At 36.6% G+C, this 21,420-nt stretch overlaps 1 long non-coding RNA gene across 2 annotated transcripts; it reads right to left on the minus strand.

Moving 5' to 3' along the window:
• Nucleotides 1-306: 306 nt before the first annotated feature.
• Nucleotides 307-18,916, minus strand: LOC135153116 (uncharacterized). Of its 2 annotated transcripts, none has more exons than XR_010292595.1 (5): nucleotides 16,034-18,916; nucleotides 7,258-7,463; nucleotides 5,721-5,926; nucleotides 3,750-3,955; nucleotides 307-685 (listed from the first exon to the last, which is right to left on the minus strand). It is a non-coding gene; the product is annotated as an uncharacterized LOC135153116 (long non-coding RNA). The 2 variants fall into 2 exon arrangements; XR_010292596.1 differs by having other exon boundaries at nucleotides 15,861-18,916.
• Between the last annotated feature and the right edge of the window lie 2,504 nt (nucleotides 18,917-21,420).

Raw genomic sequence — 21,420 nt, forward strand, 5'->3', positions numbered from 1 at the left:
AGTATTTTGAGAAATACCAACAGAAAAAAAAAACCCAGATTCTTTCTGACTGTTCAAATCCTTAAAAAAATTATGGTAATCTTCGCTTTCTCAGGCATTGATCACAGGCTCCCCCAACACCCGTCTCTCTTTCTCTATCACCCCCATTCTTAATTCATCTTTTTGTCTCTATCCAACAGCTCATTCATAACTATCGCCTTGTTCTATCCTGTTCTATTCTTCTGTCAGCTTGCTGTCATTCCTACTTTTCACAAACTTTTTCTCTTCTGACATTCTAAGTCAGAATGAATATACTGTAAGACGTCATTTTTGCAACACGTTCAAATTTAATGAATGCACTTTTGTTACATGCCCAGTGGTAAACTTTTTCATTGAGCTATTTTAAATAATCAGAATGCACATAGCGTAAATTATTTGTTGTAAAGTTTTGCGAGTCATGTTTGTCCAAACTTAAGAGCAAGTAATGTACACGGCGGGACTTCTGCTGTGTGGTTTCAGCCTCTTCTCCAAGTTTTTAATAGTCCATTATTGCTGTTATCTTCCACTTTACCCCTCTTGGACTTTCTGATATTGAGTAGGAGTGGTCCTCGAGAAATGAAGGTGCTGAAGACTTTGCAGTATCTGGGAGGTTGTTTGCTGAATCAAAACGTCTTTCTTTCGGGGAATTCCTTGGCTTGGGTGAATTCTGTACGAGATGAATGAATTAATAAAAAGAAACATATAAGAAATATTGAACAAAAACAGATAGAAGAATGAAAAGATAGCTTTAAATTTTTCAATTAAATATTCGATAATACATGAAGAATAATATTTATTTAGGAATCAAACCTTTTCCAGTGACTTGCAACAAAATAAATGTTTTTTTTTTTAATATTCATGATGATATATTAACCCTATCTAGCCCCCCCGGGAAGGGGGCTTAATAAGCCCCCCCATCCACATATTTCACGATAAGTCCACAATGAGAAACGAGGTACCATTATTTTTTTTCCGTTCAATTCTCGCAGAGCTTTTGAGACCAAATCGAGACGCCTAGATACGCAGTTACGCAACATTTTATGAGTTTATGTTGGACCAAAAATTGCTAAAAAATATTATTTTGTATACATATGTAATCCAATGGAAATTCTATTTTCAGTCATAATTGACAAAGGCATCATTATTCTTGCACTGATTGGTTGAAAATAATCAAATCTTTGCTTTTTATAATTGGAATAGTACCACGAAGTGATCTCATTGAAAAACAAGTGGAACGCCTCTGGCAGTCTCGCCTGCATTACGCAATTTAATATAGCAGCAGTGCTAACTTTGAAAACTACTATAAAATAATCATTCACAAAAACATCATTCATATAATGACATAATACCACGTTCATTGACCATGAATGACATTTGAACGGAGACTTAAGACTGTCAACTACACCCATGTCCACATTTCATTCACTCTATCCATAAACTTTCAAAGTTATGATGGCACTTCAACAATTACCCCAACATGGCCTAAGTTTATTGACCTTAACTGACCTTTGACTTGGTTTTGTGACCTGAAACTCACAGGGGATGTTCAGTGATGCTTGATTACTCTTATATCCCAAGTTTTATGAACTAGATCCATAAACTTTCATAGTTAGGATGGTAATTCAACAAATACCCCCAACACGGCCAAAGTTCATTGACCTTTAATGACCTTTGACCATGGTCATGTGACCTGAAACTCGTACAGGATGTTCAGTGATACTTGATTACTCTTATGTCCAAGTTTTATGAACTAGATCCATAAACTTTCAGAGCTAGGATGGTAATTTAACATATACCCCCAACACGGCCAAAGTTCATTGACCTTAAATTACCATTCACCATGGTCATGTGACCTGAAACTCGCACAGGATATTCAGTGGTACTTGATTAACCTAATGTCTAAGTTTCATGAACTAAATCCATAAATTTTCAAAGTTATGATGGTAATTCAACAAATACCCCCAACTTGGCCAAAGTTCATTGACCCTAAATGACCTTTGACCTTGGTCATGTGACCTGAAACTCAGGCAGGATGTTCACTAATACTTGATTAACCTTATGTCCAAGTTTCATGGACTAGATCCATAAATTTTCAAAGTTATGAAAGTAATTCAACAAATACCCCCAACTTGACCAAAGTTCATTGACCCTAAATGACCTTTGACCTTGGTCACGTGACCTGAAACTCGAGCAGGATGTTTACTAATACTCGATTAACCTTATTCCCAAGTTTCATGAACTAGGTCCATATACTTTCTAAGTTATGATGTCATTTCAAAAACTTAACCTTAGGTTAAGATTTGATGTTGACGCCGCCGCCGCCGTCGGAAAAGCAGCGCCTATAGTCTCGCTCTGCTATGCAGGCGAGACAAAAACCAATAAAATACATAAGGCCCCAAAACTAAGAAATACGTATGGAATTATAGAACCAATAAAATACATAAGATTAGAAATTTGATTTACCATTTTTTTCAGGAGCACATTTGTTTAGAAATCATAGAATTTGGGGAATTATTTAGAGATTTACCTTTAACCCTAAAAAGACTGGTTCAGCCCCCCCCCCTCGACATTTTTCTCGATAAATCTGTGACGCGAAAAGCTGGCGCTGCGCTGTTCCATGACTTTTTTCTTTCAAGTCTTGCGCAACTTTTGAGACCAAATTTGCAACACCCGGGTACGTAGTTCCGAAATTACGCAACATTTTGTAAGTGCATGTCGACCCGAAATTGCTCAAAAACGTGAATTTGTGTACAAATCCAATGCAAATTGTGTTTTTAGCCAAAATTCATAAATGTATCATTATTTTCATTTTTACTAATCAAACTTAATTAATTTCATCTTGTTTATGGTCAGAATAAAGTAGCGGACGATTTCCATTGAAAAAACAATAAAAAACAAAAAGTCGAAAAACATGGAAATACATAAGAAATTTTAAAAACAATAAAATACATAAGAAAAGAATTGTGATATTGAATTTTTTTTAAAGTACATTTGATCAGAATCCTTCAAAGAGTCTGTGAATAAAAAATTAGCAGTTTAGAGGCCTTATTTAGTTAATTAGAGCAAATCTTTGATTTTACGCATAAATTAGCATAATTAATGAATTATGAGATTTTTCTGAAAATTTGATCCTACAGTCTTGGAGATTATGCCATGGGTAATGCACGTGCCAATTTTCGTCGCGATCGCGCGGTCGAGATCATAGGGGGGGGGGGCTGAATCAGCCCCCCCCCCCCCCAGTCTTCTTAGGCATCAAAATAGCCCAGTCTATTTAGGGTTAAAGCAGAGAATTCTATATTTAGGCATAAATTAGCATTATTAATTTATTAAAAATAAATTTAAATTCTGTAAAATCAGCGATACACCCTTAGCTCCATGCTTGCAGATTACATTGATGGTGACGTGTGTATTGGTTTTCGTTGCGATCGACGGAGGTCTGAAGAGGGGGACCAAAAAGCCTCCCCCCCCCCCGGGCTATGCAATCTAAAAGTAGCCCAGGATTATTATGTAGGGTAAACCAAATTTTTAATATATTTGTTCATTTAGTAAGAGTTTACTGTAAAAACACAGTATAGGCCCAGGTCCATGGTTACCCTCCCAAATAGGATAATTTTCATCTCTATTTGGCTACTGAAAATGGAATATTTAAAGCAATGTTCTATCAAACCAAAGGTAGATAATACAGAGAAAATATTTCTTTAGAACACATGTATGATATAGATCTACTCTACCTTCTGAAGACGAGGCAGGAAATCAAATATGGTTGGGACAGCATCTTGTCTAAGACGAGTCACTTGCCCAGTCCTGTCAAAGCTACAATCTTCAAAATGAGCAAAACGGAGTACAAAGCTCTTGGAGGAATTCAATGAAGCTCGCTTCATATTGACCATCCATACTGTGTTACAGTACCGGTTCAGTCCAACGGCTGAATGGGAATCTGCAGCAAATGTAAACACATGTCATAAAATCAATTACACATAATTAAGAAAATTTGACGTGTCCAAAGGACACAGATGCCCCCGCTTAACGCGATCAGAAATCCATTAAATATGATTGAAGTTAATATCATGCAGAAACCAATATGCATATATATATAATTAACAAATTCAGACCTTTGAACCGACTTGCATATATAATGAGATGTGACCTTTGACCTGCGGACTCCGAATTCGAACTTAGCCTGTATTTTGTGGTCATCTACCTACACACCATAATTTTTTTTTAATCCATTCAATATTTTTCGAGTTATTGCGCGGAAACCCAAGTGGGGGGGGGGGACGGACAGGGGCAACGCTTAATGCCCCCTCTGGGCTTCGTCTGTGGGGGCATAAAAACTCTAGGCCTACATGTACTCAGCAGGGGCCCGTTTCTCAACACTTGGACAAGTTAGTCATATAACTTTATCTACCAAACACAGAGTTAGTTCCAATCGTACCCAAAAGGATTAACTAGAATCCATTGATATCGTATACTATTGGTGGAAAGTACATGAGACGTAGCCTTAGTCACAAAATAGCATAATTTTCAAAAAGCAAAATTATGATAAAACCTAATAATAATAATAATCCGCTTTTACATAGCGCTTAATACATCGAATGAAAAGATAGCTTAAAATTTTTCAATTAAATATTTGATAATACATGAAGAATAATATTTATTTAGGAATCAAACCTTTTCCAGTGACTTGCAACAAAATAAATGTTTTGTTTTTTTAAATATTCATGATGATATATTAACCCTATCTAGCCCCGGGGGGGGGGGGGCTTAATAAGCCCCCCCATCCACATTTTTCACGATAAGTCCACAATGAGAAACGAGGTACCACAATTTTTTTTTTCGTTCAATTCTCGCAGAGCTTTTGAGACCAAATTCGAGACGCCCGGATACGCAGTTACCCAACATTTTATGAGTTTATGTTGGACCAAAAATTGCTGAAAAATATTATTTTGTATACATATTTAATCCAATGGAAATTCTGTTTTCAGTCATAATTGACAAATGCATCATTATTCTTGCACTGATTGGTTGAAAATAATCAAATCTTTGCTTTTTATAATTGGAATAGTACCACGAAGTGATCCCATTGAAAAAAAACAATAAAATACATAAGGCCCCAAAACTAAGAAATACGTATGGAATTATAAAACCAATAAAATACATAAGATTAGAAAGTTGATTTACCATTTTTTTCAGGAGCACATTTGTTTAGAAATCATAGAATTTGGGGAATTATTTAGAGATTTACCTTTAAAGCAGAGAATTCTATATTTAGGCATAAATTAGCATTATTAATTTAATACAAAATAAATTTAAATTCGGTAAAATCAGCGATACACCCTTAGCTCCATGCTTGCAGATTACATTGATGGTGACGTGTGCATTGGTTTTCGTTGCGATCGACGGAGATCTGAAGAGGGGGACCAAAAAGCCCCCCCCCCCCCCGGGCTATGCAATCTAAAAGTAGCCCAGGATTATTATGTAGGGTAAACCAAATTTTTAATATATTTGTTCATTTAGTAAGAGTTTACTGTAAATACACAGTAAAGGCCCAGGTCCATGGTTACCCTCCCAAATAGGATAATTTTCATCTCTATTTGGCTACTGAAAATGGAATATTTAAAGCAATGTTCTATCAAACCAAAGGTAGATAATACAGAGAAAATATTTCTTTAGAACACATGTATGATATAGATCTACTCTACCTTCTGAAGACGAGGCAGGAAATCAAATATGGTTGGGACAGCATCCTGTCTAAGACGAGTCACTTGCCCAGTCCTGTCAAAGCAACCATCTTCAAAATGAGCAAAACGGAGTACAGAGCTCTTGGAGGAATTCAATGAAGCTCGCTTCATATTGACCATCCATACTGTGTTACAGTACCGGTTCAGTCCAACGGCTGAATGGGAATCTGCAGCAAATGTAAACACATGTCATAAAATCAATTACACATAATTAAGAAAATTTGACGTGTCCAAAGGACACAGATGCCCCCGCTTAACGCGATCAGAAATCCATTCAATATGATTGAACTTAATATCATGCAGAAACCAATATGCATATATATATAATTAACAAATTTAGACCTTTGAACCGACTTACATATATAATGAGATGTGACCTTTGACCTGCGGACTCCGAATTCGAACTTGGCCTGTATTTTGTGGTCATCTACCTACACACGAAATATTTTAAGTTGTACTTTGTTGACTAGACAAAAAAAAATGCTGGAGACCGTTAGTGTTAATAGGCCTAACGTTATTCCAATACCAACATGATTAAGGGATGCTCCAGGCTGAAGATATTCATAATTGATCATATCTCAAGAAATAGAGTAAAATTCACAAAGAAAAATGCTGGAAATTTGATCAAAATCGGATAGTAACAAAGTTGTTGAATTTAAAATATTTGCATTATTCCTGTAGAACAGTTCTAGGTATACATGAATATTCAGTGGGCAAAATGATGATGTCATACCAACCGCGTAGCCAGGATTTCATTTTGGAGGGGGCGGTAAATGCACGCGAAGCGTGCCAACACTTACAGAGCGCGCAAAGCGCGCTCCCTAGGGGGTGGGTGCAGGGAGGGGGAGTTTCCCCCTCCCTCGCAAAGCTTTTGGTGTTTCATAAATTAAAATGAAAAGGAGCCGTCTCTCTTGATTCTAGTACCTATATCAGCTCCAATTCAGTTGACTATATTGTGATTATGAACCTTGTTTTTTCATGAACCTTGTTTTCAAAAGTGATTGTGAACGCACAAAAAAGGAATACAATGGAGAAAAGTAATATAATAATAACCCCGCGCAAAGCGCGGAAGCTGAAGCATTATTAATTTAATACAAAATAAATTTAAATTCTGTAAAATCAGCGATACACCCTTAGCTCCATGCTTGCAGATTACATTGATGGTGACGTGTGCATTGGTTTTCGTTGCGATCGACGGAGATCTGAAGAGGGGGACCAAAAAGCCCCACCCCCCCCCCGGGCTATGCAATCTAAAAGTAGCCCAGGATTATTATGTAGGGTAAACCAAATTTTTAATATATTTGTTCATTTAGTAAGAGTTTACTGTAAATACACAGTAAAGGCCCAGGTCCATGGTTACCCTCCCAAATAGGATAATTTTCATCTCTATTTGGCTACTGAAAATGGAATATTTAAAGCAATGTTCTATCAAACCAAAGGTAGATAATACAGAGAAAATATTTCTTTAGAACACATGTATGATATAGATCTACTCTACCTTCTGAAGACGAGGCAGGAAATCAAATATGGTTGGGACAGCATCCTGTCTAAGACGAGTCACTTGCCCAGTCCTGTCAAAGCAACCATCTTCAAAATGAGCAAAACGGAGTACAGAGCTCTTGGAGGAATTCAATGAAGCTCGCTTCATATTGACCATCCATACTGTGTTACAGTACCGGTTCAGTCCAACGGCTGAATGGGAATCTGCAGCAAATGTAAACACATGTCATAAAATCAATTACACATAATTAAGAAAATTTGACGTGTCCAAAGGACACAGATGCCCCCGCTTAACGCGATCAGAAATCCATTCAATATGATTGAACTTAATATCATGCAGAAACCAATATGCATATATATATAATTAACAAATTTAGACCTTTGAACCGACTTACATATATAATGAGATGTGACCTTTGACCTGCGGACTCCGAATTCGAACTTGGCCTGTATTTTGTGGTCATCTACCTACACACGAAATTTTTTTTTATCCATTAAATATTTTTCGAGTTATTGCGCGGAAACCAAGTGGGGGGGGGGGGACGGACAGGGGCAACGCTTAATGCCCCCTCTGGGCTTCGTCTGTGGGGGCATAAAAACTCTAGGCCTACATGTACTCAGCAGGGGCCCGTTTCTCAACACTTGGACAAGTTAGTCATATAACTTTATCTACCAAACACAGAGTTAGTTCCAATCTTACCCAAAAGGATTAACTAGAATCCATTGATATCGTATACTATTGGTGGAAAGTACATGAGACGTAGCCTTAGTCACAAAATAGCATAATTTTCAAAAAGTAAAATTATGATAAAACCTAATAATAATAATAATAATCCGCTTTTATATAGCGCTTAATACATCGGAATGACGTGTCTAAGCGCTTTACAGATATATTATTACCCCGGTGATCGGACTCAATCAGTCATTCCCGCACACAATGTGTGCACATCCTCCACTCCTTCGGGAGTATTCCAGTCAGTCGCCGGTGAGGCGCACACTGTACTGGACAAGCTACAATGACTTTCACATCCTACCGGGTACCCATTTAGCACCTGGGTCGAGAGTGGCAAAGTGTGGATTAACCCTTGCCAAAGGACGCCAGACCGCGGTGGGATTCGAACACACGTCCCTCTGATTACAAGGCGAGAGTGAGAACCACTACATCACAGCTCCTCCAAACTTACAATTATTGTGATGAATTTGGAAATAGATCCTATCAAAATAATAGCAGAGGCAAAATATGCATAAAAAATACTCAAACATGCAGACATGGACATTAAATTGCCGAGGAAATGAAATTATCACTAATTCATTTCATGACCAAAAAAAAATCACATGTGGACGTTGAGATGGGTACCTCCAGATATAACATTTGAATAGTTTACGTAAGTAAACCATGCAGGCTTTCTTCCTAAAATAAAATGATAATTATACAGGTTTTTAGGATTCCAAATACCATCAAAATATTATCATCATGATAGATACCAAAACACACAATTTTATAAATTCTATGCATATATTAGAGAGAGAATTTATCAAAATCTTGATAAGGGTCTGAAAGCAACGAGTACAAGTCCAATTATGGATGGCCTGAAGTGGTAGAATCTTTGTCAATTCAATTATTTTACTACTTTAAAATGAATGGTTTTGTGATTTTTTACCAACACTTGTTATAATTTCTGTGCATTACAATTACTATTAAATGATTTATCCCACTTGTTTGCAATAAAATTCATTTTCTATGAATTATTACGTAATATTAGAATTTTCGAATTTCGAGGCTCATTTGAATGTCATAGTCTACCCACATGATATCACTACGTCATTAAGAAAGAAGTTATGACAGGTTCGGAGATGTCATAACTATTTCGTCAAGTTGTCCCCGATCTTGGCAAAGAGGGATTCGTGAAACAGTTAGTAGACAAGTAGCAAACTATCTCCAATTTAGTTAAGAAGTTAGAAGACTTATGACGGTGTTGAGAAACGGGCCCCAGTCTACACAAGCAGAACCAAACAGAATCAGTTTGCCACACTCAAATTCCCAATTTGCGCTTGCATCAATTGTTTAGTTACATACCTTTCCCATTTATGATTACAAAAAGTGCTTAGAATGACAATTTTTTGAGGTCAGAATTTTCAGCTCGCGCTTCGTGTTCCCATTATTGAAATATGTACCGTCTTCATGGGTAAACAGTCCTTAATAGGTCCCTTTTCGATCATGCTAGAACACTTGTTAAATATTCTGTTCATGCTTGGCATTCTCAGTAATTATCTAGTTACATACGCATCTTGTTCAGGATCACAAACAGTGCCCAGAATGTTAAATTTTCAGGACAAAATAAATACATGAAAGTTCAAAAAAAGAAAGAAAAAAATATTCGCCTGCGCTTCGCGCTCGCACTTTTTATATAAGGCTTATGAAATTATTTCATATTGATGTTGTTTTATAAAAATAAAGCTAAGAAATGACTGATCGGGGAAAATATAGGTGAAGATAATTTTGGGTCCCATCCCCTATTGGCGAAAGTCTGATACACCCTTGTGACACATACACACACAGAGAAAAAAATAGTGCCCCCCCCCCCCTGAAAAAGCAAGGACCCCCCGGTGCCCCCCTCCCCAGAGAAATAATCCTAGCTACGCCACTGGACTGATTCATTTATCCCCAAACCACTTATACAAGACAAGCTTATTTCTATCCAGGATGTAAATCAATTCTAGAAAGAGCAATCTGGAAGTCTTGCCTCTGGCAGGGCCTAGTAGGACACTATAGGTGTTTGATTTGATTTGATTTTATTTCAGCATTTTTTCAACAGAAATAATTAACAAACATAATGTACAACATAAAGAAAAAAATAGTGATACATTTCTTTTTACAAAAATAAATACAAATAATCATTCATTTGCAAAAATGTATATAGATAGTATTAGTTTGCAATATTATAAGTTGTACTTTGTTGACTAGACAAAAAAAAATGCTGGAGACCGTTAGTGTTAATAGGCCTAACGTTATTCCAATACCAACATGATTAAGGGATGCTCCAGGCTGAAGATATTCATAATTGATCATATCTCAAGAAATAGAGTAAAATTCACAAAGAAAAATGCTGGAAATTTGATCAAAATCGGATAGTAACAAAGTTGTTGAATTTAAAATATTTGCATTATTCCTGTAGAACAGTTCTAGGTATACATGAATATTCAGTGGGCAAAATGATGATGTCATACCAACCGCGTAGCCAGGATTTCATTTTGGAGGGGGCGGTAAATGCACGCGAAGCGTGCCAACACTTACAGAGCGCGCAAAGCGCGCTCCCTAGGGGGTGGGTGCAGGGAGGGGGAGTTTCCCCCTCCCTCGCAAAGCTTTTGGTGTTTCATAAATTAAAATGAAAAGGAGCCGTCTCTCTTGATTCTAGTACCTATATCAGCTCCAATTCAGTTGACTATATTGTGATTATGAACCTTGTTTTTTCATGAACCTTGTTTTCAAAAGTGATTGTGAACGCACAAAAAAGGAATACAATGGAGAAAAGTAATATAATAATAACCCCGCGCAAAGCGCGGAAGCTGAAGCGTTTTATCATTTTTTTTTGCCATGAAAAGGGTCCCGAGAAAGGGTATTCTCAATGATATATTGAATACTTCCCTTGGAAAGATCAGATTTTATTACAAACAATTTAGCGACAGTGCATATCTTTAAGTCGCAAAACAGAGGAGAAGAAGTGTATATGCCGGGAGGAAGATATTCCTCCCCGCGCAGAGCAATGAAACTCTGGAATTTTAAAGAGCGGACGTTTCATCAAATGCAGATATCTCTCATACCTCATCGGCTCTAATTCAATTGATTTTCTAAGATTATTGAACTTCATTATAAGGAAAATAGTGCGAAAAGGGTTGAAACTTCTGTGATTTATTTAAATTATATAAAACAGGATGCCTAATTTCTTTGACTAATCCTGAAGCGCTTCATTTTGAATTATAAAGAAACTTAAGTGTCATTCAAAATTTCAAACTGAGGGCGCAAAACAGGACAGGAGATGAATGTGCAGGGAATTGACATGAAGTTTAATAGACTTTGATAAAAATATTGTACTTTTTTATTTAATACGACACGAATTTTATACCTTCCTCTTTTAAAACTAGGAACCTGTTTGCCCCAAAATTATGAGCTGAAAAGCGGGAGAAGTTGACTTTATGGAGGTGACGGCAGAAATTGATATAAAGATTTTATCCGCCCGGAGCCGACCCGACCAGAAGTTGCGCGATCAATTTAAAAAAAAAGATAATTTCATATACTTCGGCCTAACCTTACTCTAATTCCATATGCCCTAATGTATACATTTGAACTTTAACTGGCAAGAAACACATATAGCTGAGGTGGGAAAACAGGGTTGGGAAACAATGGAGAACTTCAGTATTGTCATTTGGAAGCAAAATTCATATATAAATTTAGAGCAAGAGTGAAGGAGTTTCTATTTTGAGAAAAAAAATTAAGAATAAAAAAAAAAAAAACACAAAGCTACCTTTCTTCCCTTCCCTTTTCCTTTTCTCCTCTCTTTTTTCCCCCTTTTTTTTTTCTTTTTGGGGACGTTTGGGGGGGGGGCAACCGCCCCCACCGCCCCCCCCCCCTGGCTACGCGCCTGTGTCATACCCCCACTTGTTCTTTTGTATTTTGTATGAAATTAGGTTTATTCAAAAATTTCCTACAAGTCACAATTGGATTGACAACATTTACACCAACTTATTTAATTATAATGGAGACATATCATTTACACATATGACAAAATGAAGCAATTATGATTTTGTGTACAATAATAACTGTCAAGGAAAAGGAAAGTGGGGATGTGAAATCATCAGCCCACCTAATGAATATTCATGATGACAATTGTGACATAGACCTAGGGCTAGGCCACTCAAGGGTTCATTACATGCCACCGTGAACCAGAAAATCAAGGCACAACGCATGCAACTCTCTTTATGAGCGGATCTCGCATATAGCCATTAGTTTTGACCGACTCCTAATTCGATCTTAGCCTGTATTATGGTGTCATCTATCTAAACACCCAATTTTTAAAAAATCTGTTGAAATTTTATAAGTTATTATGAGGATACCAACTCGCATATTTAATGACCCTGTGTAGTGGTCCACCTGCATTCCCCCAACCAGTTATCGGGAGGAGAGACCTGCGGGTCACAGTTCTGTGTGCGCGCCCTTGTAGGCGACCCAGATTGGCTGGCTCCTCCAATATGCCTTTGAATGTCTTTGACAGACAGGCGGGGGGGCAAGTTGCCCCCCCTGGCGGATTTCACCGGGAAAATTAAAAAAAAACGGGAAAAAGAAAAAAAGGAGGGAGAAAGAAAGGGAAAGGGGAAAAGGGAAGGAGGAAAGGGAAATGGAAAGAGAAAAGGGAAAAGAAAACGAAGAAAAAACTGTTTTTAGTAGAAAAGGGAGGAAAGCGGGAAAATGTACGATAGAATTAACATTTGAGAAAGAACAAATCATTGAGAAAAGGGCCTATGTAATGCAAAAGCACGGTGGGAAATAAATTAAAAGATGACAAAATGGCAAACAATAGCGAGAAACGAAGGTAGAATGTAATTAGTCAAGAGCTAAATCAGAAAACAAAGAAAAGGAACAAGAAAAAAAATAACACGACCGGGCTGCTGATGATTGAAATTAAAGAGCGGGAAGAAAGATGGACTGCATACAACATTGTGCTATAAGTTTTCTAAATTTTATGCAAATAAGTAGGGGCTCTTCATTTATAATCTTCAAATGGCTCTATAACGCCCCCGTTCAATCACGTTCAGTCACTGCCATACAGGCGGGGGGGGGGGGGTCGTGGTTCCACACCCAAGAGGATATAAAAGAAATTTTATAGGAGACAACGTACATGACGTATAATGAAATGAATGGAAACAATGAATTGTGTTATTTGCTGAATATAATGGAAGAATCTATCACATAATTAGATTTTAATTTCAATAGGCAATTTTTTCCAGCTCGCTTTGCACGCTGGCGACTTTTTACAAATTTTTCCCACATTTCTATGTTTTGCCCCGTCTAAATATTTGGTTCATTACGCAACTGGGTTGAATAAATGTGTTGTGTAAAAGCTATATTATGCCCGCGATTTGATTAAAATTGGGGAAATCTGCAAGGTTTAAATGGCTTTAATATCAAGAAGTTCCTGGGGCTCTGCCCTGGACCCCAAACGCACAGCACTGCGTATGGAAGGGTTGGGCCATGGCCCCAAAAAGTTCTACAGCCAAGAACAAAAAAAGGAGGAATTACCTCCTTTTTTGTTGGAAAAGTATTGTAGGATATGATTTTAATTACTGAATATGTTAAAAAATAGCTCAAAGTTATATTCTCATGAAAAGTTGATTTTTTTTTCTCGCTCGCTTCGCTCGCTCAGGACTTATATATATATATATAAAGCAGCCTTTTGGCACATGTTCTATACTGCGCCCCTCGTTGTTATTTTGTTTTGTTTTTTACTCTTCACGCTACTGCCGCAAAGAATCCTCTTCACAGTGGCGCGTACAGACCACCGTGACAAAAAAGGAATCTAAAGAGAGAAGAATTAAATAAATTTATTATCTGGATATCATGTCAAAATCTATCACAAAATTGGATTTTTGTATTAAAAAGGTAAAAAAAAATTGCTCGCTCGCTTCGCTCGCTCGCAACTTTTTTTAAAGATAAGTTCTGCATTTCTCAAAATAGTCGCCATACTACACCATTACGCCTATTCATACCATGATATGACCGGGAAATTTTTGGCTCTTGCCCCCCCCCCCCCTGGCCACTGAACCCTGTTACGCCGCTGTAAAAATGCTGTGCATCATCATCATCATCATCTACCTACACACCCAAATTTTTTAAAAATCTGTTGAATATTTCATAAGATATCTTTAAGGAGCTGTGATCTTTGACCTGCATACTCCGAATTCGAACTTAGCCTGTATTGGTATCATCTACCTACACACTCAAATTTGTTTAAATATGTAGAATATTTTATAAGTAATCATGCGGAAACTAAATTGCATATTTAATGAGCCGTGACCTTTGACCTACCGACTACGAATTCGAACTTAACCTGTATTTTGGTGTCATCTACCTACACACTCAAATTCGTTTAAATATTTAGAATATTTCATAAGTAATCATGCGGAAACTAAATTGCATATTTAATGAGCCGTGACCTTTGACCTGCCGACTCCGAACTTAGCCTGTATTTGGTGTCATCTACCTACACACCATAATTTTTATAAATCTGTTGAATATTTCATAAGTCATCATGCGAAAACCAACTCGGATATTTCATGAGCTGTGAGCTTGGACCTGCAGACTCCAAATTCAAAGTTAGCCTGTACTATGGTGTCATGTACCTACACACCAAATTTTTTTTAAATCAATATATATAAATCGAAATATATTTCGATTTATTGCGCGGAAACCAAGTGGGGGGGGCGGGCAAATCAACGGACAGGGGCAACGCTTAATGCCCCCTCCGGACTTTGTCTGCGGGGGCATAATTACCAAGGAGCTGCATTTCTCAAAATAGTCGCCTTATTACACCATTACGCCTATTCATACCATGATATGACCGGGAAATTTTTGGCTCTTGCCCCCCCCCCCCCCCCTGGCCACCGAACCCTGTTACGCCGCTGTAAAAATGCTGTGCATCATCATCATCATCATCTACCTACACACCCAAATTTTTTAAAAATCTGTTGAATATTTCATAAGATATCTTTAAGGAGCTGTGATCTTTGACCTGCATACTCCGAATTCGAACTTAGCCTGTATTGGTATCATCTACCTACACACTCAAATTTGTTTAAATATGTAGAATATTTTATAAGTAATCATGCGGAAACTAAATTGCATATTTAATGAGCCGTGACCTTTGACCTACCGACTACGAATTCGAACTTAACCTGTATTTTGGTGTCATCTACCTACACACTCAAATTCGTTTAAATATTTAGAATATTTCATAAGTAATCATGCGGAAACTAAATTGCATATTTAATGAGCCGTGACCTTTGACCTGCCGACTCCGAACTTAGCCTGTATTTGGTGTCATCTACCTACACACCATAATTTTTATAAATCTGTTGAATATTTCATAAGTCATCATGCGAAAACCAACTCGGATATTTCATGAGCTGTGACCTTGGACCTGCAGACTCCAAATTCAAAGTTAGCCTGTACTATGGTGTCATGTACCTACACACCAAAAAAATTTTTAATCAATATATATAAATCGAAATATATTTCGATTTATTGCGCGGAAACCAAGTGGGGGGGGGGGCGGGCGAATCAACGGACAGGGGCAACGCTTAATGCCCCCTCCGGACTTTGTCTGCGGGGGCATAATTACCGAGGAGCTGCATTTGAAGCGAGCCTGAATCAAGGCTGTGAAATTTATTAGCGCCACCATCTGACTTCCTTTTATTTGCGTAAAAAGAAGAGACACTCGAAGTCACTTTCTAGTCCAAACTCCAAAGTAATCAAATTTGCTTTTTTTTAAATATGATTTTGATTTAATTAAAAATATACTATTGACTTTTTGTATTATGGCTACTCACCGCAAAGCGCCCCGGTGAGTAGCGAGGAGTTTCGGCAAATATTAATTCTGTATTGTAATGAAGCGATGTTTGCCAACTTCACAGAAATCCAGGGCCAAATGCAGTTCGGTGTACGAGGTTAGTACTATAGTCGATCTATACATGTACTGTAGCAACTATATGTAGCAACTAACCTCGAACTAGTAATGAGTGGGGCCAGGGCCAGTACCACAACTATACTAGTACAGCAGGCGATGGTTCGTGTAAGCTCCACTACACTTCACTACTGCTAACCTCCGCTTCACCTATAGGCTATAGTGGAGTTAATGGCTGGCTATACGAACCATCGCCTGAGTTTTTTAGGCCGGCCAAATTCGCTATTGTGCCCAAGCGCCATTAAAACTGCTCAGCCGAGTGAAAATTCTTATCGCTAGACGTGCGTAAGAGCATGTGCGACCGGTGTCACACATGACCGCACAATAACAAAGCTCAGTCAGCGGGATATCGGCGTTCAGTGAAGTGGCGTGTTAATGGGTATTTCAGCTGTGCGAGAGAGGGGCGGGGATTAGGGATTGGGGGGGGGGGGGGTGAAGGGGCACTAAAATATATGAAATCGGCGGGTTTTCAATAAAATACTATGTGCATCGTATTTTCGTTTTCTTTTTGTGTTTTCTGTATGATACATGGTGGGTGGATTTATTCCTCATTCATTCATTCCATCCAACTTATTCATCATACTGTACATTTCATTTCATATTATATTACATAACACTGTTTTACTAACCTTATTTTTTCTGTCCTTGATGGGAATCGAACTCGAACCTTTTGATCTGCAGTCCAGCATCGTAGTCAGCACGCCACATGAGATGAGCTGACAGCCGAAACTGGTTTAGCGCTCAAGACGTACGGAGGTTTCCCCGGCGGCAGTTAGCAGGCCAGCGCCAGGGAATCAACGATCAGTGATTTAATTAATTAGAAAATATATATATTTCAGGATCCAGGGGCTATAGATAATGGTACCAATAATTCCAAACAGGATTTTGTTATTTTTTTCACTTCGTTTATATTATCGCTATGTATTTTAACACGATGTGCGTTTACTATTGAGTATATTGAGTCACCTGAAATAACACCCGGAACATTTCTCTGTTTAGGCAACAGGGGGCCTAAACATGGAACAAAAAAGTCACGCAACTAGTTTGCACTTGATGTTCGTAGTCGGCGTGTAGGCCTAAAACTTTATTTTAACATATATATAGCTTCCTTTTTTTTTCATTCTAAACTCCCAAGTTATCCCCTCTACAGCAAACATCATGTCGCTATCGGTCCGCCAATATACGATCTTCTCGGATATTTTCAAATAAATGTGGCATTTTGGTAGGCACGGGAAAATTGAAAAAAAAAGTATGCACAAGAAATTGTAAATAATTTCATATACTCACTTTTGCGTTATCCTTCTTGGTTATATATAAATGCCCCGTTATATTGAATTTTAACCTCCTTCACTCCTTCCGCCAAAATATTCCAAGTCAACAAATTTCCTCATTTTTTTTTCGCCCGGCAAGCTCATCAATCATCTCTCTCACTAAACCTTTCTTTCTTCACTCTAATCCTCTCAAACAATCCTCACTCTAATCCTCTGCGAAAAGTTGCGCCCTCCATGTCAATCGTGCCCCACTGACATCAAGATGTGTCTTGCCGCATCTCGCACATAATGCATAAAATTTTATGCATGATTTTATATATTCATGAACTTTCACTTTATGCTGTATTTTTATGTTGTTTCTCAATTTTCCTCCTTCGCGTTATTGCTTTATTCCGTAATTGTTAAACTCTATATAGGGCATTTTATTATGTCCAACATTTTTGCGTATCTTTTCTACTCTTCCATCGTCACCCTATCATAAATGGATTTTGTCAATGTTAGCTTATTTTTATTTTCCTCAAGAAAGAGCAAGACGGACTTTTAATGGTACAGATGTATATATTCCAAAGGTGATTAGCTACAAATACGGAATAAAGGAAAAACATATGTTAAAACGCAATTTGATTTTTTTGATGGGCAAATTGATTAAGGTGTTAGTATAGTGACAAACTTCACTAAATACGGGATAAAGCTTATAGAGAAAACGGAAAACTTGGTGAGCATAGGGACGAATCAACCGAGATTCTAATAATTACTATTGACCGGAGGGCGGGAAAAGTGGTGTTCTGGGTTTGAAATGTCTGTCTGGGCGGGGGGTAGAGCGAAGGAAAAGTATAAAGGCAACAAAAATGGGAGGCATATTCGGGTGAGAGTATAAAATCTTCAACAAAATACGTAAAAACCGATATAGTAAAGTTGAAACGCAATAATAGATTTTTTTTTTTTGGGGGGGGGGCATAATTATTTAGGTGCTAATAAAGAGTGACAATTAAGCTTCACCAAAATACGGAATAAAGTAATAAAGAAAAGTTTGTGGGCATAAAGTACTAATGAATGATCGAGCCAAGATTCTTAATTCTCTATTGCTTTAGTCTGTATCAATTTGATGCAGTATAGAGTGACTGCATAAAAAAATATACAGAATAAAGCAATACAGAAATGTTGGCATATTAAGGTGCTGGTATAAAGTGACAAACTTATCAAAATACGGAATAAAGCGATATAGAAAATTTTGAACACAATTTAATTTTCTGTGGGTATATTAAGGTGCTAGTATAGAGTGACAAACTTCATAAATATACGGAATAAAGCAATATAGAAAAGTTGGTGGGCATATTAAGTTGCTAGTATACAGGCCCAAATTTCTTGAAATATGGAATAAAGCAAGAGAGAAATGTTCTCATTTCATTGATTCCTCAAAAATTGAATATGTTATTTTTATACAATTGTTTTACTAGTGATGATTCTGATTTTAATGTTATTGATATCGAATTCATTCACTATTTGTATAGAACCTAAGTTACACTTTTATCTTTTTGTATATATTGTTATTTCATTTTAACAGGACCATGTTTAAAAACAGTGAATCTGAGCTTGTTATCCTGTATAAAGATATTTAAATAAATAAATAAATTTGTTATATTTGTTTATAGTCTTCATTCTTTATGGTGTATATTGCTTTATTACGTGTCTCTGTGCTTTTTTTCTTTTTTTCATCTGTTCATGATTTTATTTATTCATGAACTTTCACTTTATGCTGTATTTTTATGTTGTTTCTCAATTTTCCTCCTTCGCAATATTGCTTTATTCCGTAATTGTTAAACTGTATATAGGGCATTTTATTATGTCCAACATTTTTGCGTATCTTTTCTACTCTTCCATCGTCACCCTATCATAAATGGATTTTGTCAATGTTAGCTTATTTTTATTTTCCTCAAGAAAGAGCAAGACGAACTTTTAATGGTACAGATGTATATTTCAAAGGTGAGTAGCTGCAAATATACGGAATAAAGGAAAAACACATGTTAAAACGCAATTTGATTTTTTTGATGGGCAAATTGATTAAGGTGCTAGTATAGTGACAAACTTCACTAAATATGGGATAAAGCTTATAGAGAAAACTTGGTGAGCATAGCGACGAATCAACCGAGATTTTAATAATTACTATTGACCGGAGGGCGGGAAAAGTGGTGTTCTGGGTTTGAAATGTCTGGCTGGGCGGGGGGTAGAGCGAAGGAAAAGTATATAAGGCAACACAAATGGGAGGCATATTCGGGTGTTAGTATAAAATCTTCAACAAAATACGTAAAAACCGATATAGTAAAGTTGAAACGCAATAATAGATTTTTTTTTTTTTTTTGGGGGGGGCATAATTATTTAGGTGCTAATAAAGAGTGACAATTAAGCTTCACCAAAATACGGAATAAAGTAATAAAGAAAAGTTTGTGGGCATAAAGTACTAAGTGATGATCGAGCCAAGATTCTTAATTCTCTATTGCTTAAGTCCGTATCAATTTGATGCAGTATAGAGTGACTGCATAAAAAAAAAATAAAGCAATACAGAAATGTTGGCATATTAAGGTGCTGGTATAAAGTGACACACTTATCAAAATACGGAATAAAGCGATATAGAAAATTTTGAACACAATTTAATATTCTGTGGGTATATTAAGGTGCTAGTATAGAGTGACAAACTTCATAAATATACGGAATAAAGCAATATAGAAAAGTTGGGCATATTAAGTTGCTAGTATACATGGAGGCCCAAATTTCTTGAAATATGGAATAAAGCAAGAGAGAAATGTTCTCATTTCATTGATTCCTTAAAAATTGAATATGTTATTTTTATACAATTGTTTTACTAGTGATGATTCTGATTTTAATGTTATTGATATCGAATTCATTCACTATTTGTATAGAACCTAAGTTACACTTTTATCTTTTTGTATATATTGTTATTCCATTTTAACAGGACCATGTTTAAAAACAGTGAATCTGAGCTTGTTATCCTGTATAAAGATATTTAAATAAATAAATAAATTTGTTACGTTTGTTTATAGTCTTCATTCTTTATGGTGTATATTGCTTTATTACGTGTCTCTGTGTTTTTTTTTCTTTTTTTCATCTGTTCATGATTTTATTTATTCATGAACTTTCACTTTATGCTGTATTTTTATGTTGTTTCTTAATTTTCCTCCTTCGCAATATTGCTTTATTCCGTAATTGTTAAACTCTATATAGGGCATCTTATTATGTCCAACATTTTTGCGTATCTTTTCTACTCTTCCATCGTCACTCTATCATAAATGGATTTGGTCAATGTTAGCTTATTTTTATTTTCCTCAAGAAAGAGCAAGACGAACTTTTAATGGTACAGATGTATATTCCAAAGGTGATTAGCTACAAATACGGAATAAAGGAAAAACATATGTTAAAACGCAATTTGAATTTTTTGATGGGCAAATTGATTAAGGTGCTAGTAGAGTGACAAACTTCACTAAATACGGGATAAAGCTTATAGAGAAAACTTGGTGAGCATAAGGACGAATCAACCGAGATTCTAATAATTACTATTGACCGGAGGGCGGGAAAAGTGGTGTTCTGGGTTTGAAATGTCTGGCTGGGCGGGGGGTAGAGCGAAGGAAAAGTAAGGCAACAAAAATGGGAGGCATATTAGGGTGTTAGTATAAAAACTTCAACAAAATACGTAAAAACCGATATAGTAAAGTTGAAACGCAATAATATATATATTTTTTTTTTTGGGGGGGGGCATAATTATTAAGGTGCTAATAAAGAGTGACAAGCTTTACCAAAATACAGAATAAAGAAAAGTTTGTGGGCATAAAGTACTAAGTGATGATCGAGCCAAGATTCTTAATTCTCTATTGCTTTAGTCCGTATTAATTTGATGCAGTATATAGTGACTGCATACAAAATATACAGAATAAAGCAATACAGAAATGTTGGCATATTAAGGTGCTGGTATAAAGTGACAAACTTATCAAAATACAGAATAAAGCGATATAGAAAATTTTGAACACAATTTAATATTCTGTGGGTATATTAAGGTGCTAGTATAGAGTGACAAACTTCATAAATACACGAAATAAAGCAATATATAAAAGTTGTTGGGCATATTAAGGTGCTAGTATAGAG

The sequence above is a fragment of the Lytechinus pictus genome, chromosome 2 (genome assembly GCF_037042905.1).
Source record: "Lytechinus pictus isolate F3 Inbred chromosome 2, Lp3.0, whole genome shotgun sequence".
In the NCBI taxonomy this organism is placed as follows: domain Eukaryota; kingdom Metazoa; phylum Echinodermata; class Echinoidea; order Temnopleuroida; family Toxopneustidae; genus Lytechinus; species Lytechinus pictus.